This window comes from Ursus maritimus, unplaced genomic scaffold (assembly GCF_017311325.1).
Source record: "Ursus maritimus isolate PB19 unplaced genomic scaffold, ASM1731132v1 scaffold_9, whole genome shotgun sequence".
Classification (NCBI taxonomy): Eukaryota; Metazoa; Chordata; class Mammalia; order Carnivora; family Ursidae; genus Ursus; species Ursus maritimus.
In genome coordinates this window covers 26,250,438-26,263,205 of record NW_024427107.1, presented here as the reverse complement: position 1 = coordinate 26,263,205, position 12,768 = coordinate 26,250,438, and the positions used below count along the sequence as shown (strand labels likewise).

The 12,768-nt window shown below is 34.4% G+C and overlaps 1 long non-coding RNA gene across 3 annotated transcripts in view; it reads right to left on the bottom strand.

The window, feature by feature from the left end:
• The window catches only part of LOC103661356, a 253,666-nt gene that overhangs the window by 224,114 nt on the left and 16,784 nt on the right, over nucleotides 1-12,768 (bottom strand). For all 3 annotated transcript variants that reach the window (XR_005833675.1, XR_005833676.1, XR_568041.2), the window contains exon 2: nucleotides 8,750-8,855. This is a non-coding gene — a long non-coding RNA (uncharacterized LOC103661356). The remainder of the gene's footprint in view (nucleotides 1-8,749; nucleotides 8,856-12,768) is intronic.

Genomic DNA, 12,768 nt, shown 5'->3' with positions numbered 1-12,768 from the left:
AGAGACAAAAGTAACAACGACTAGAAAGGAATAGAGACAATCTACAGGAACAGTGACTTTACGGGTAATACAATGGCACTAAATTCGTATCTATCAATAATTACTCTGAATGTAAATGGACCTAGTGCTCCAATCAAAAGACATACAGTATCAGAATAGATTAAAAAAAAAATCAAGACCCACTGATATACTGCTTACAAGAGACTCATTTGAGACCCAAAGACACCTCCAGACTGAAAGTGATGGGGTGGAGAACCATCTATTACGCTAACAGACATCAAAAGAAAGCTGGAGTAGCCATACTTATATCAGACAAACTAGAGTTTAAAACCAAAGACTGTAAGAAGAAATGAAGGGCACTATATCATAATAAAGGGGGCTATCTAACAAGAAGACCTAACAATTGTAAATACTTATGCCCCCAATTTGGGAGCAGCCAAATATATAAATCAATTAATAAGAAACTTAAAGAAACTCATTGATAATAATACGATAGTAGGGGACTTGAACACCCCACTCACAGAATAGACAGATCATCTAAGCAGAAGATCAACAAGGAAACAACGGCTTTGAATGACACACTGGAACAGAAGGACTTAACAGACATATTCAGAGCATTTTATCCTAAAGCAGCAGAATACACATTCTTTTTGAGTGCATATGGAACATTCTCTAGAATAGGTCACATACTGAGTCACAAATCTGTCCTCAACCAGTACAAAAAGACTGAGATCATACCATGCATATTTTCAGACCACAGCACTATGAAACTTGAAGTCAACTAGAAGAAAAAAAATTGGAAAGACCACAAATACATGGAATTAAAGAACATCCTACTAAAGAATGAATGGACTAACCAGGAAATTAAAGAAGAAATTTAAAAACATATGGAAGCAAATAAAAATGGAAACACAACAGTCCAAAATCTTTGGGATGCAGCAAAGGCGGTCATAAGAGGGAAGTATACTGAAATAAAGGCCTTCCTAAAGAACTAAGAAAAGTCTCAAATACACAACCTAAACTTACACCCAAAGGAGTTGGAAAAAGAACAAAATAGAGCCTAAAACCAGCAGAAGAAGGGAAATAATTAAGATTAGAGCAGAAATAAATGATAGATAAATTTAAAAAAAAAGAAGGGATCAATAAGACTAGAAGCTGATTCTTTGAAAGAATTAACAAAATTGATAAACTGATACCCTTAGCCAGACTTATCAAAAAGAAAAGAGAAAGGACCCAAATAAATAAAATCACGAATGAGAGAGGAGAGATTACAACCAACACAGCAGAAATACAAACAATTGTAAGAGAATATCATGAAAAATCATATGCCAGCAAATTGGGCAATCTGGGAAAAAAATGTATAAATTCCTAGAAACATATAAACTACCAAAACTGAAACAGAAAGAAACAGAAAATTTGAACAGACCCATAACCAGCAAAGAAATTGAATCACTAATCAAAAATCTCCCAACAAACAAGAGTCCTGGGCCAGATGGCTTCCAGGGGGAATTTACCAAACACTGAAAGAAAATTAACACCTATTCTTCTGAAGCTGTTCCACAAAATAGAAATGGAAGGAAAACTTCCAAACTGATTCTATGAGGCCAGCATTACCTCAGTCCCAAAACCAGACAAGGACCCTCCTACAAAAGAGAATTACAAGCCAATATCCCTGATGAACATGGATGCAAAAATTCTCAATAAGGTACCAGTTAATTGAATCCAACAGTACATTAAAAGGATTATTCACCATGATCAAGAGGGATTTATTCCTGAGCTGCAGGGGTGGTTCAATACCCTCAAATCAATCAATGTGATGCACCACATTAATAAAAGAAAGGATAAGAGTCATACGATCCTTTCGGGGCATCTGGGTGGCGCAGTTGTTAAGTGTCTGCCTTCGGCTCAGGGCGTGATCCCAGCTATCTGGGATCGAGCCCCGCATCGGGCTCCTCACTAGGAGCCTGCTTCTTCCTCTCCCACTCACCCTGCTTGTGTTCCCTCTCTCGCTGGCTGTCTCTCTCTGTCAAATAAATAAATAAAATCTTTAAAAAAAAAAAAAAGAGTCATACGATCCTTTCAATAGATGCAGAAAAAGCATTTGATAAAATACAGCATCCTTTCTTGATACAAACCCTCAAGAAAGTAGGGATAGAAGGAACATGTCTCAACATTATAAAGGCCACATACAAAAGACCCACAGCCAATATCACCCTCAATGGGGAAAAACTGAAAGCTTTTCCCTAAGGTCAGGAACATGACAGGGATGTCTACTGTCACCACCATTGTTCAATATAGTACTGGAATTCCTAGCCTCAGCAATCAAACAACAAAAAGAAATAAAAGTCATCAAAATTGTTAAGGAAGATGTCAAACTTTCACTATTTGAATATGACATGATACTCTATGTACAAAACCCAAAAGACTCCACCAAAAAACTGCTAGAATATACATGAATTCAGCAAAGTCACAGGATATAAAATCAATGTACAGAAATCTGTTGCATTTCTATACACCAATAATGAAACAGCAGAAAGAGAAATCAAGGAATTGATTCCATTTACAATTGCACCAAAAACCATAAGATACCTGGCAATAAACCTAACCAAAAAGATAAAAGATCTGTATGATGAAAACTATTGAACATTTATGAAGGAAATTGAAGAAGACATAAAGAAATGGAAAAACAGTCCAGGCTCATGGACTGGAAGAACGAATATTTTTAAAATGTCTACACTATATTAAGCAATCTACACATTCAATGCAATCCCAATCAAAATAACCCTAGCATTTTTCACAGAGCTAGAACAAACAATTTTAAAATCTGTATGGAATCACAAAAGACCCCACATAGCCAAAGCAACCTTGAAAAAGAAAAGCAAAGTGGGAGACATCAAAATTCCAGACTTCAAGCTCTATTACAAAGCTGTAGTCATCAAGACAGTATGGTAATGGCACAAAAATAGACACATAGATCAAAGAAACAGAATAGAGAACCCGGAAATGGACCCTCAACTCTGTGGTCAACTAATCTTTGACAAAGCGGGAAAGAACATCCAACAGAAAAAGAAGACAGTCTCTTCAACAACTGGTGTTGGGAAAACTGGATAGCGACATGCAGAAGAATGAAACTGGACCACTTTCTTATAGCATACACAAAAAGAAATTCAAAATGAAATATGCTCGTATTGTTTGACCTGTCTCTGTTGCTTCTGCATGCTTCATGAAGAAGGCTACAAACAGCCACTCATACCAGAAAGAAAGTCATGTGAAGGAAACCAGAAGTACCTGCAGCAAAACCACCTCAACCAATCCAAAGACCTATTAACAGGAAAAGTAAATGTTTGTCATTGTAAGACACTGACATTTGGAAGATGTTCACTATACAGCATTTCACAGTGAATGGTGACTTTTTCTTTAAATACAATTTTAGCTGTTCCTAATAAATCCAAAATTAGGCAGACTTGTTAGAGTCGATTGGACATGAGAGATTCAACGCATGATTTGAGTTAGCTTCTTTTTTGCCTACCCCCAGTGGCTTTAGTTTGAAAAGAAATTCAAGTTCACTGGGAATATAAAAGGATTTTAGGCAGAGGACTAATCTGATCAGATTTTTGCATGTTCATATGTGTGTACATTTTAAGTCTAATCTAGCAACAAGAGGGTAAATAGAAGAGGATGAGACCAATGGGAGAAAGAGGGGATGCTGAAGACCTGAATCAAGTAGTGGGAGAAAGATAAAGAAATGGATTTAAGACATTTATAGGGTAACTGACATGACTAGAAGATCAGCTGTGAAAGGATCTAAGGAATGGTTTCCCCCCACCCTCCAGTACTAATTAACACATTTAAAACAACAAAGATCTAACATTTCCACCCTATATTTTAAGTCATTTGTCAGGCAGAACAATGAGGTGAGTAACAGAGTTTCTTGTATGTATCACACAGTGATAGAGGAACACAGATATAACACATGACACATGAGGAAAGTTGAATAAGGATAGGTAGGCAATATCAATAAATTAAACATCATTTGGTTTTCCTCTTGTTTATATGTCAATTTAGAATAAGAATGCAGGTGATGATGATAACTATTTTAAAATTATGACTTCTCTAAGTAAGGAAACTATAAAGCTATCAGCCTGACAGATTAAAATGAGAAACTACCACAGAATTTTTAAACATAAATTACAGTTTTAATGGTCAGAATAGTAGAAAAGAACATGAGTTCTGGCATTAAATAAAATGGTAGCTAAAGAGAAGAGAATATACAGTGGTATAGACCCTCTGGTTTACATGGACTCTCAACAACTACTGTTTGAAGCAATCAGGATCCTCACACATGTCAATCTCCCAGGAATCGTGTGTAAGTCAAGTGAGAATCCTGAGCAGTGGCCGCCATATGGAAACAATAACAGGTCAAAGAGGAATTGGAGACAAGTGCTCCTGCTCAGGAAGATCTCAGTGGAGGCCAAAGGGTTTAATCGTCTGGTTCCCTAATTTATCTTCCCATAACAGCACCTTCAGATCTTGATGGTGAATCAGAGCACTAAGCATCACTTCAAGAAAGTAAGTGCTTAGCTGTGGATCACAGGGCAGGTCTGCTTTGATGCTCAGGGTTTGCAGACTGGTGAATTGGAAGCTTGAAGTTTCCACATTGAAGGAAACAACTTTGATATAAGCCTTGGGGCTGAAATATCAAGAAAGGACTTCTAAGAATCAATTGATGATAAAAGCTCTACCCTGTTTTAACTTACTTTTGTGTATGTGAAAAGAATGGTACCAATTATTCTGTTTGCTAAGCTGGTTGGTTGTTCCTGGTGGCAGGATACCCATACTTCATAGTAAAAGGATGCTAACCCACAGAGAAATATCAAATTAAACCTTTAATGTAAGGAAAAAATATCAAGAACCTTAGAACCTTCAGAAAATATTTCCACTTAAGCAATATTAGATGGAATAGAAAGTATAAATACTCACCTGCTTTAGTAAATGTGTAAATAATGAGGTTAGAGTTTCTCTCCTATTAAATAGGATGAACTAATGCAAATAGTTGCAAGTAATGAGAATATTTCAAAACAAAGCTTACCGGGCTTAAAATTCAGAAAAAAGGAGAAGAATATGAGGTCATGAGTAAATGTGAGATTATGCAAGGTTTGCCGTTATTGGAAAAGTTATTGCAATATAAGACATTCTCATTGGAGAAAAGAATGTCAAGAAACTAAATGACCATAGTTTTGGAAAGATCAGATATGAACATAACTCATAGAAAAAATATAAATAGTCTTTAAACATATGAGAAGATATTCAATTTCATTTAGATTATAGAAATTAAAATTAAAACTATAATGAGTATAAAGAGATACAATATTTTATCTACAAGACTGTCAAAAGCCAAAAGACTTATCACAGTCCTTGCTGGCAAGCCATATTCTCATATAATCCTTGTGGAAATGAAAATAATTTTCTATTAAAAAATTAAATAAAAATTATAAGGAGAGAGAGGCCTTTATGGGGCCTTTATGAACCAATAGTGATAATGCATCATGAACTAAGGAGAATGATTAACTCAGCAATGCACCTAAAGTTTAAAAAAAAAATTACTGGACTTAAAAAGTGATAGTTCAATTTAAATATGAAATGATATCTAGCATCAAATTTCCCAATACAAATACTTCTGTTTATATGCCTTTAGCACAACATACAATATATGACATAGATTATTCATTCATCTATCAAACGTTTCTTAATTTCACACTTCTTCTAGAGACTGTGCTTAGATGTCATAAATAGAAAAATGAATCAAATATACACCTTGCCTTCAAGCTGCGCATAATCTAGTGAATACACAGAAACTGAGCACACAGTTTCAATGTAGAAAGTTAAATGTTAGAATGATAGACTTGTTGGTATGAGCAAATTTGGATCAGATAACCTTGCAATTAGAATAGAGCTGACTATTTTAAGCACTCTGGCTTACTTTTTATGGCCAATTTCCTCCCCTACAGTCCAAAAAAAAGATTTCATCCCTTCTTCTCACTTTTCAACCCTCCACCACTTCCTTCCCCATCCTTACTTTAAACTGATCTTACTTCGTCTTTCACTGGAAAATTCAATAGCTCAAGACCATCACATCCACTTATCCACTGTGTCTGTGTCCACCCACCCTCTTTCATACTGCTTGGAAAGATTTGCCCATGTTCTCAACTATGGCCAAACTTTCCATTTTTCTAGTAGATCCTATCAGCTCTTTCATTCTCAAGGCATTGTTCCAGCAATGATCCTGTTTATTTTCTGCATTATCATTTTTTCTACTATGCTGACCATTACAATCAGAATAAACGTACACCCACCAGGACACTAAAATTATTTTTGTCAAGACTGCCAATGACCTAAGTAGCTAAGCTTAACAGTTAATTTTTAGTTCTCATCTTACTGACTATAAGCAGCATTTAACACAGGTGATCACTTCCCTCTCCTTAAAACACTTTCTTTACTTGGATTAAAATCTTCTGACTCTCCTGGATTTCTTATTATCACTGGCTGTCCAATTCCTTTCCTGGTTTTTCATATCCTTGACCTCTTAATGTTGGAATACCAACAAGCCTTCTTTCTCCTTGACTCCCTTTTATTTTAACATTTATTTCTTGGTCATATTACCACTTCTCTTGGCTTTAATACAATTGGTGTGTTAACAATTTCCTAATTTACATCTCCAATTCAAAACTTTAGCCTGACCCCGAACACTTCAGTCTGTCGGTTTCTCTCTCTCTCTCTCTCTCTCTCAGATACACACTCTCTCACACACACACACACACACACACACACACACACCATACATAACCTCTCCACTTTAGTGTCCAATTGAAATACCATGAATTATAAAACTAAAAGTGAGTTTCAAATATAGTCTTCCCAAAACCGAAGTTTTATCCCCCTCTGTCACAGAAATCTACATTTGATTTTCAAGAAATAATAGGCATTTGATATTTCCAAACAAGATTCTGAGCCCTTTGTGGACCCCCTAATTCATAAATTCTGTAACAGCAAACACTTCCTCTCTTAAATTTAAAGAAAATATGGCTAGGAGTTTAAGTTGGCCAGTCATTGCATATATCATTGCATATATGAAAATGAGTAGAAAACAACAATGCCTCTTTGAATACAGCTGCTAAATTATTCTCCCAATGCTATGGTATGTGCACAGGGTATGAGATTCAAATTTGTGATGCACACATTACAACTCTTTATGAGTTTTCAGGGTTATTCACAAATAACGAGAATGTTAAATCCTCATATGCCCACAAGCTCCTACAGTATTAATTAAATTCTGCATGAAATTTTAACATGGATTATCAACTACAATGTTACCTGTGTATGTCTTGTAGGAGCAATTAAATCTTTAACACATCCCTGATTACTCCAACCCACAGAAATATTCAGCTCTCTGAACTTTCAGAACAAGTAATACTTATTCCACATATATGGAAGAGTTGGCAAGTACCTCAAAAGGTCCTGAGTCTAAGTTCCATTATTAACTCCATTCTCAGATACAGATCTGAATTTAGGAGAGATAAAGCAAACTGCCAAAGCAGAGTAACATACATCTTTACATTTAGTTTACTTTCATAATTTGACTGACTCTATTACAGTTAACTATCAATAATAAATTATTAAAATAATTCTAATACCTAAAATCAGACTGCCAATCCCTAGTGAAATGCTCTAAGGTTTAGATACTGAGAACATAAGAATGTTCTAATAAATATCTTTTGATTAGTGGATTATTATTATTTTTAAAGATTTTATTTATTTATTTGACAGAGAGACAGCCAGAGAGAGAGGGAACACAAGCAGGGGGAGTGGGAGAGGAAGAAGCAGGCTCCCAACACAGGAGCCCGATATGGGGCTCGATCCCAGGACCCTGGGATCACTCTCTGAGCCGAAGGCAGAAGCTTAATGACTGAGCCACCCAGGCACCCCTGATTAGTGGATTATAAAAGCTACATAATAGAGGGCAACATAGTGAGGTTCACCAGCCCTCACAAAATCAGTATATACAAGGTCAAAATGTGAAGAATAAATTTTTGTCTGAAGGTATTCTCATATACATTAGTCCTACTTACCACAAGAAATTGTAAGTGACCATTCATACTATAATTTTTCCACTTCAAAAAAAACTCAAGATTTTAGAGAAAAATCTAAAAAAATCTGAAGGTTTACCAAAGAACTTTCTTCACTGAGATTGCTCTACAAAAGTATAGTTCAACAGTAAATTGGTAAAAATTAATTTCCAAAATGTAATTAAAGCAAAATAGTTTTTGAAATGAACATAAGGGATCTTTTATAAAGATAATTTGATAATATCACAACACTAACAAGATGAATTCATCTGTATATTTCTTTTATTCCAGGAACCAAATTATATGTAACAATGAGAAAAAAATATTTAAAACTACCTCGATATTGTTGGCAAAGAAAAAATACTACTCAGGATAGAATTTTAAAGAGAAACTCACAGTGCATAAAACCACACTACCAGAACATAGATGTAAATGGACATTTTTTTCTCAACAATCACAGGCAAGAGAAGAACTAATTGAAAACCAATAAATTAAGTACAGTGCAGCAAGCGGTCTCTAGCTAACTCGGCCTATACATCAATAGGTCATTCTCAGTTAATTAAGTGAAGGCATAATCAGCTTAATTTATGTAGTTCACGGAAGTTAATGATATCATAGTACAGTACCTGACGTTTGGCCTGTCCATATAACTTGTTTTATATGTTCAGTTCATTTCGCTGTTCCTCAGCATGGGCATTTTATTTCTGTAGCTCACCTCCCGTGTTTGTTTTCCTGCAGAAAATAGGAAATGTAACAATGAAAAACAATGAAGATTAAAAGATCACTTAACAAAAAGTTATTTTAGAAATGGCCTGACGTTTCAGTGAATTATTTTGCATTATATAAATATAAACTGCAGCAATGAGCAGAAGCTTTCTGAAATAAAACCAAATGTTAAAATAAGATAAATGTAAATGTATATAATATGCATATTTAGATATTCAAAAGATATCAGTGAAGAAACAAAGTATTGTGCAATCATAAAATATAAGCATGTACTTAATAGATGTAATAATTATCTGGTATATTTGTAAATTGTGTTGCATTTCAACACTGGATTATACACTTAGTAGTGAACTCTTCTTTCTCAGGGAGTTTCTTTCCTCTGTCTCTGTAGCTCATCTTCTCTTTTCTGAAGCTGCAAGTTTACACACAAAGACAAACCACAATGTCAACCAATTGGACCTCACTTAAGGAACCTAGGAGATCGATTTGTAAAGCAAAGAATGAACAGGACCCTATTTCTGAAGTACGTTGCTCAAACTGCTCTTTCATTAAAAGATGCTCTTTCTTATTGATTTTGGCTTAAGTAATGAGAAAGCTTATCCAAAAATCTTTAGCATTTGGGCTCAAGTTAAGGAAATCAATACAGTCATTTCCCATTTGAACTGCATATGTGAGTTTTATGTACGAGAGACAAGACAAAGCCAAATTCAGATAAATCAATAGCATTGTCAATAGAACATGAAACTGACAAATGGCGTTTTTCAGCAATTAAAGTGAGCTGTAAACATACAAAGACTAATCAATTACAATGTTTTGTCATTAACAGTTTTTAATTGGTACAAAAGTTATGTGTGAATGTGACTCCCCAGGAATGAAGAATAGAGAACCTGCTTCAGCATCACGTGGGACCATTTCACGAATGTTTTTACAAACAACAGATAACTTTACAACTGACAAAGTAAATTAAGACCTTCATTAGGCAGATTGTATTTGAATATCAATGAATCTATATAAGCCAGTGAAATATTTTATTAACACAGGAAGTATACACATACAGTAGTCTTTCTTTTGGAATGTACTATTTTTAAATAGTGTTTTAAATTTTCAAAGAGTTTATAATATATTTTTGTAACTATTAATTGAACAAAATTAAAATAACTTGTATTTAAGTTGAAATTATTATTTCCTACCCTGGAAAAGTAAAAGCCAAGTAAGCATCACATTTCTTTCATGGTTGTATTCTAAAAATACAAAAAATTCCTTAAAATATATATTTTGGTTATACATAAAAGATTCTAGAATTTATTCAAGTAACTTTTAAAATGTTTTGTTCCAATGATAACCTGCAATAAAATGCTGAGCCCTACGGCTTGCCATTATCCTAAAGTATTCAGGAAAATTGCAGTACAGATAGCCAAATATAATTCATAATATGCTAAGATAGGCATATCATTAAAATGCAGATAAAACATTTGTTTTTAATAAAAAATGATATAACAAAAGTAAAAGGTTAATTGAAAAGCAAAATAAACTACCGAATTTAGTAAGGCACATTACCTAGATTAACAGAAATCAATGAAATCATTAAAACAATTAATAACTTAGAGCTCCATTCAGACTAAGATAAACTCTGTGGCTATTAGAATGCGGATACAAGGCTACAGAGACATATCTATTCTGACTGGGTAATTTCCTCTCCTCTGTAACAGTTCAGTAATATATGCAACTGGCATTATACGGCCACCCATTTCTTCTTGTGAGACAAGAGATCTTTCATGCTTTTTTCTATCTATGCTAAGTGAATCATAAGAACCACAGTCTTTACAGAAGGGAACGTATTTCCCCCCCGTGTTCAGGATATAAAATGGGCCATTAAAGCATCAATAGTATTAATCAAAGCCTCATAATTGTTCAGCCTCTTCCCTGGATAGAAAATGTGCAGAGTTCTACCCATCCTCCAATCATAAATAGGGACATATATACAGCAAAGCCAGGCCCAGATATCTTTTCAATAACTATGAGGGAACACCTAAAAACCAGCATGTACTTCTCTGAAGATCATATTCTGAGAAGTAACTGAAAATAAGTAAACATAACCTCATGAGTTACAAAAACAGAACAAAATTTGTAATTATAAATGCTTTTTGCCTGATGTATTAAAAAAAAAGAAGTGAAATTGTAGAAACAGAACAGAAATATAAGATAATATCATGAAACAGAAAATGATGCTTGAGTTTTAACCCTATTCCAAAGCTTCAGCTTTGATCTGAAGGAAGTTCATATCTTAAGTCTTACAAAACAAAAAAATACAGATGAGTTTTTAAACCTACTTCAAAGTTTCATTGCCAACACCCTCAAATCTCAGACTCCATGTTCACGTACTATTTCGGTGTTTTTTCCCTGACACTAAAACCGAAACTATATTGGTGCTCCCTAATAGCAATATGACTTTAGAGTAAGTCATCATTTTAGATAAAAATCTCTGTTCAATAGAAAAAACATTTGACCTATTAAAAAAGAGCAGATTTTGTTAATTACTTTAACCTCTGGCTAAGGAAATGAAAATTATTAGTAAATGTTTAAGAAATAACACACAACCAGCTAAAAGCTAAATCTTAAGTTTTTGAAAGGGATTCTGATGAATAATACTATAGAAGGATGTTCTACATAAACATCCCAGAAATTACATTAACAATTTATAAAATATCAGTAAACTAGAAAATAGTTACTAAAACAAAAGAAAATGCTCATTCTTAATCCTTTATGGAAAAGGATATCCCAGGTTAAAGAGGTAGCACAATTCTTGCAGACAATGTATATTAGACAAAAATCCTACTAAAAACAACAGATGCAATTTTAATGACTAGTTCTACTAAAGCTGAATGCAGGGGGCTCTGGAGGCAATAGATTTGGTTTGACACTGCAACTCTGCCATTTGCTGGATGTACTGACTTGAGGCATATTTTCATTTTCCCTGAGAGTTTCCTTATCTGTAAAAAGTGGAGAAAATAACAGAGCATCCTCACATTACAAAGATTAAATCAGATGGTATATCTTGTCCTTGGCCTCACACATATTAGGCCTGTGTTAAGTGCTTCATGACCAAATGAATTAATTAGTTTATTCATTAATAAACATTAATCTTATTATAATGTGGAATTTGACAATATTGAAATTTCAAAATATATAGCTATTCAAGCCATTTTATATAAATGTAATTCAGCTTCCATTTCTGTAACCTCCTAAAATTCCCTGTTTTATCTCTTTGAGAGCCCTTCCACTATTTGATAATCGTCTTTCCATTTGTCCCCTGACATTACCACCCTGGAAATTCTTGGGAATAGGAACCATATCTTACTTGGGTTTTTTGTCTGTTTGTTTATTTATTTTAAGTAGGCTCCATGCTAAGTGTGGACCCCAATACAGGGCTTGAACAACCCTGAGATCAAGATCTGAGCTAAGATCAAAAATTGGATGCTTAACCAACTGAGCCACCAAGGTGCCCCTCTGGCTTGTTTTTTTGTATACCTGACACGACAAGGACATCAGTAAATGTTGGTTGGATTAGGAAATGAATTAATATTATGTTTGAGAGTATATTTTTTAGGGCTTATTATATACTACATATCTGGAAAGCACTTGATATAAGTTATCCTGGTTTATTCTCGAAAAGAACACTCTAATTATGATTGCTATCCCAATATTATAGATGTGTAAACGTATGAGAGATTAGGTAACAGCCAAAAAAACAGAGGTGGTAAATGCTGGATCTGAGGTTCCAGGTTCTCTCAATCATTGCGTTAATTGCCTTGGTCTAACTGACTTCTCATTTTCACAGGTTCGGAAACTGTATATTATCAATTTTCCAAGACAGATCAGGTCCTGGTTTACTGATGCAATGTATCTAATGTTTTAAGAG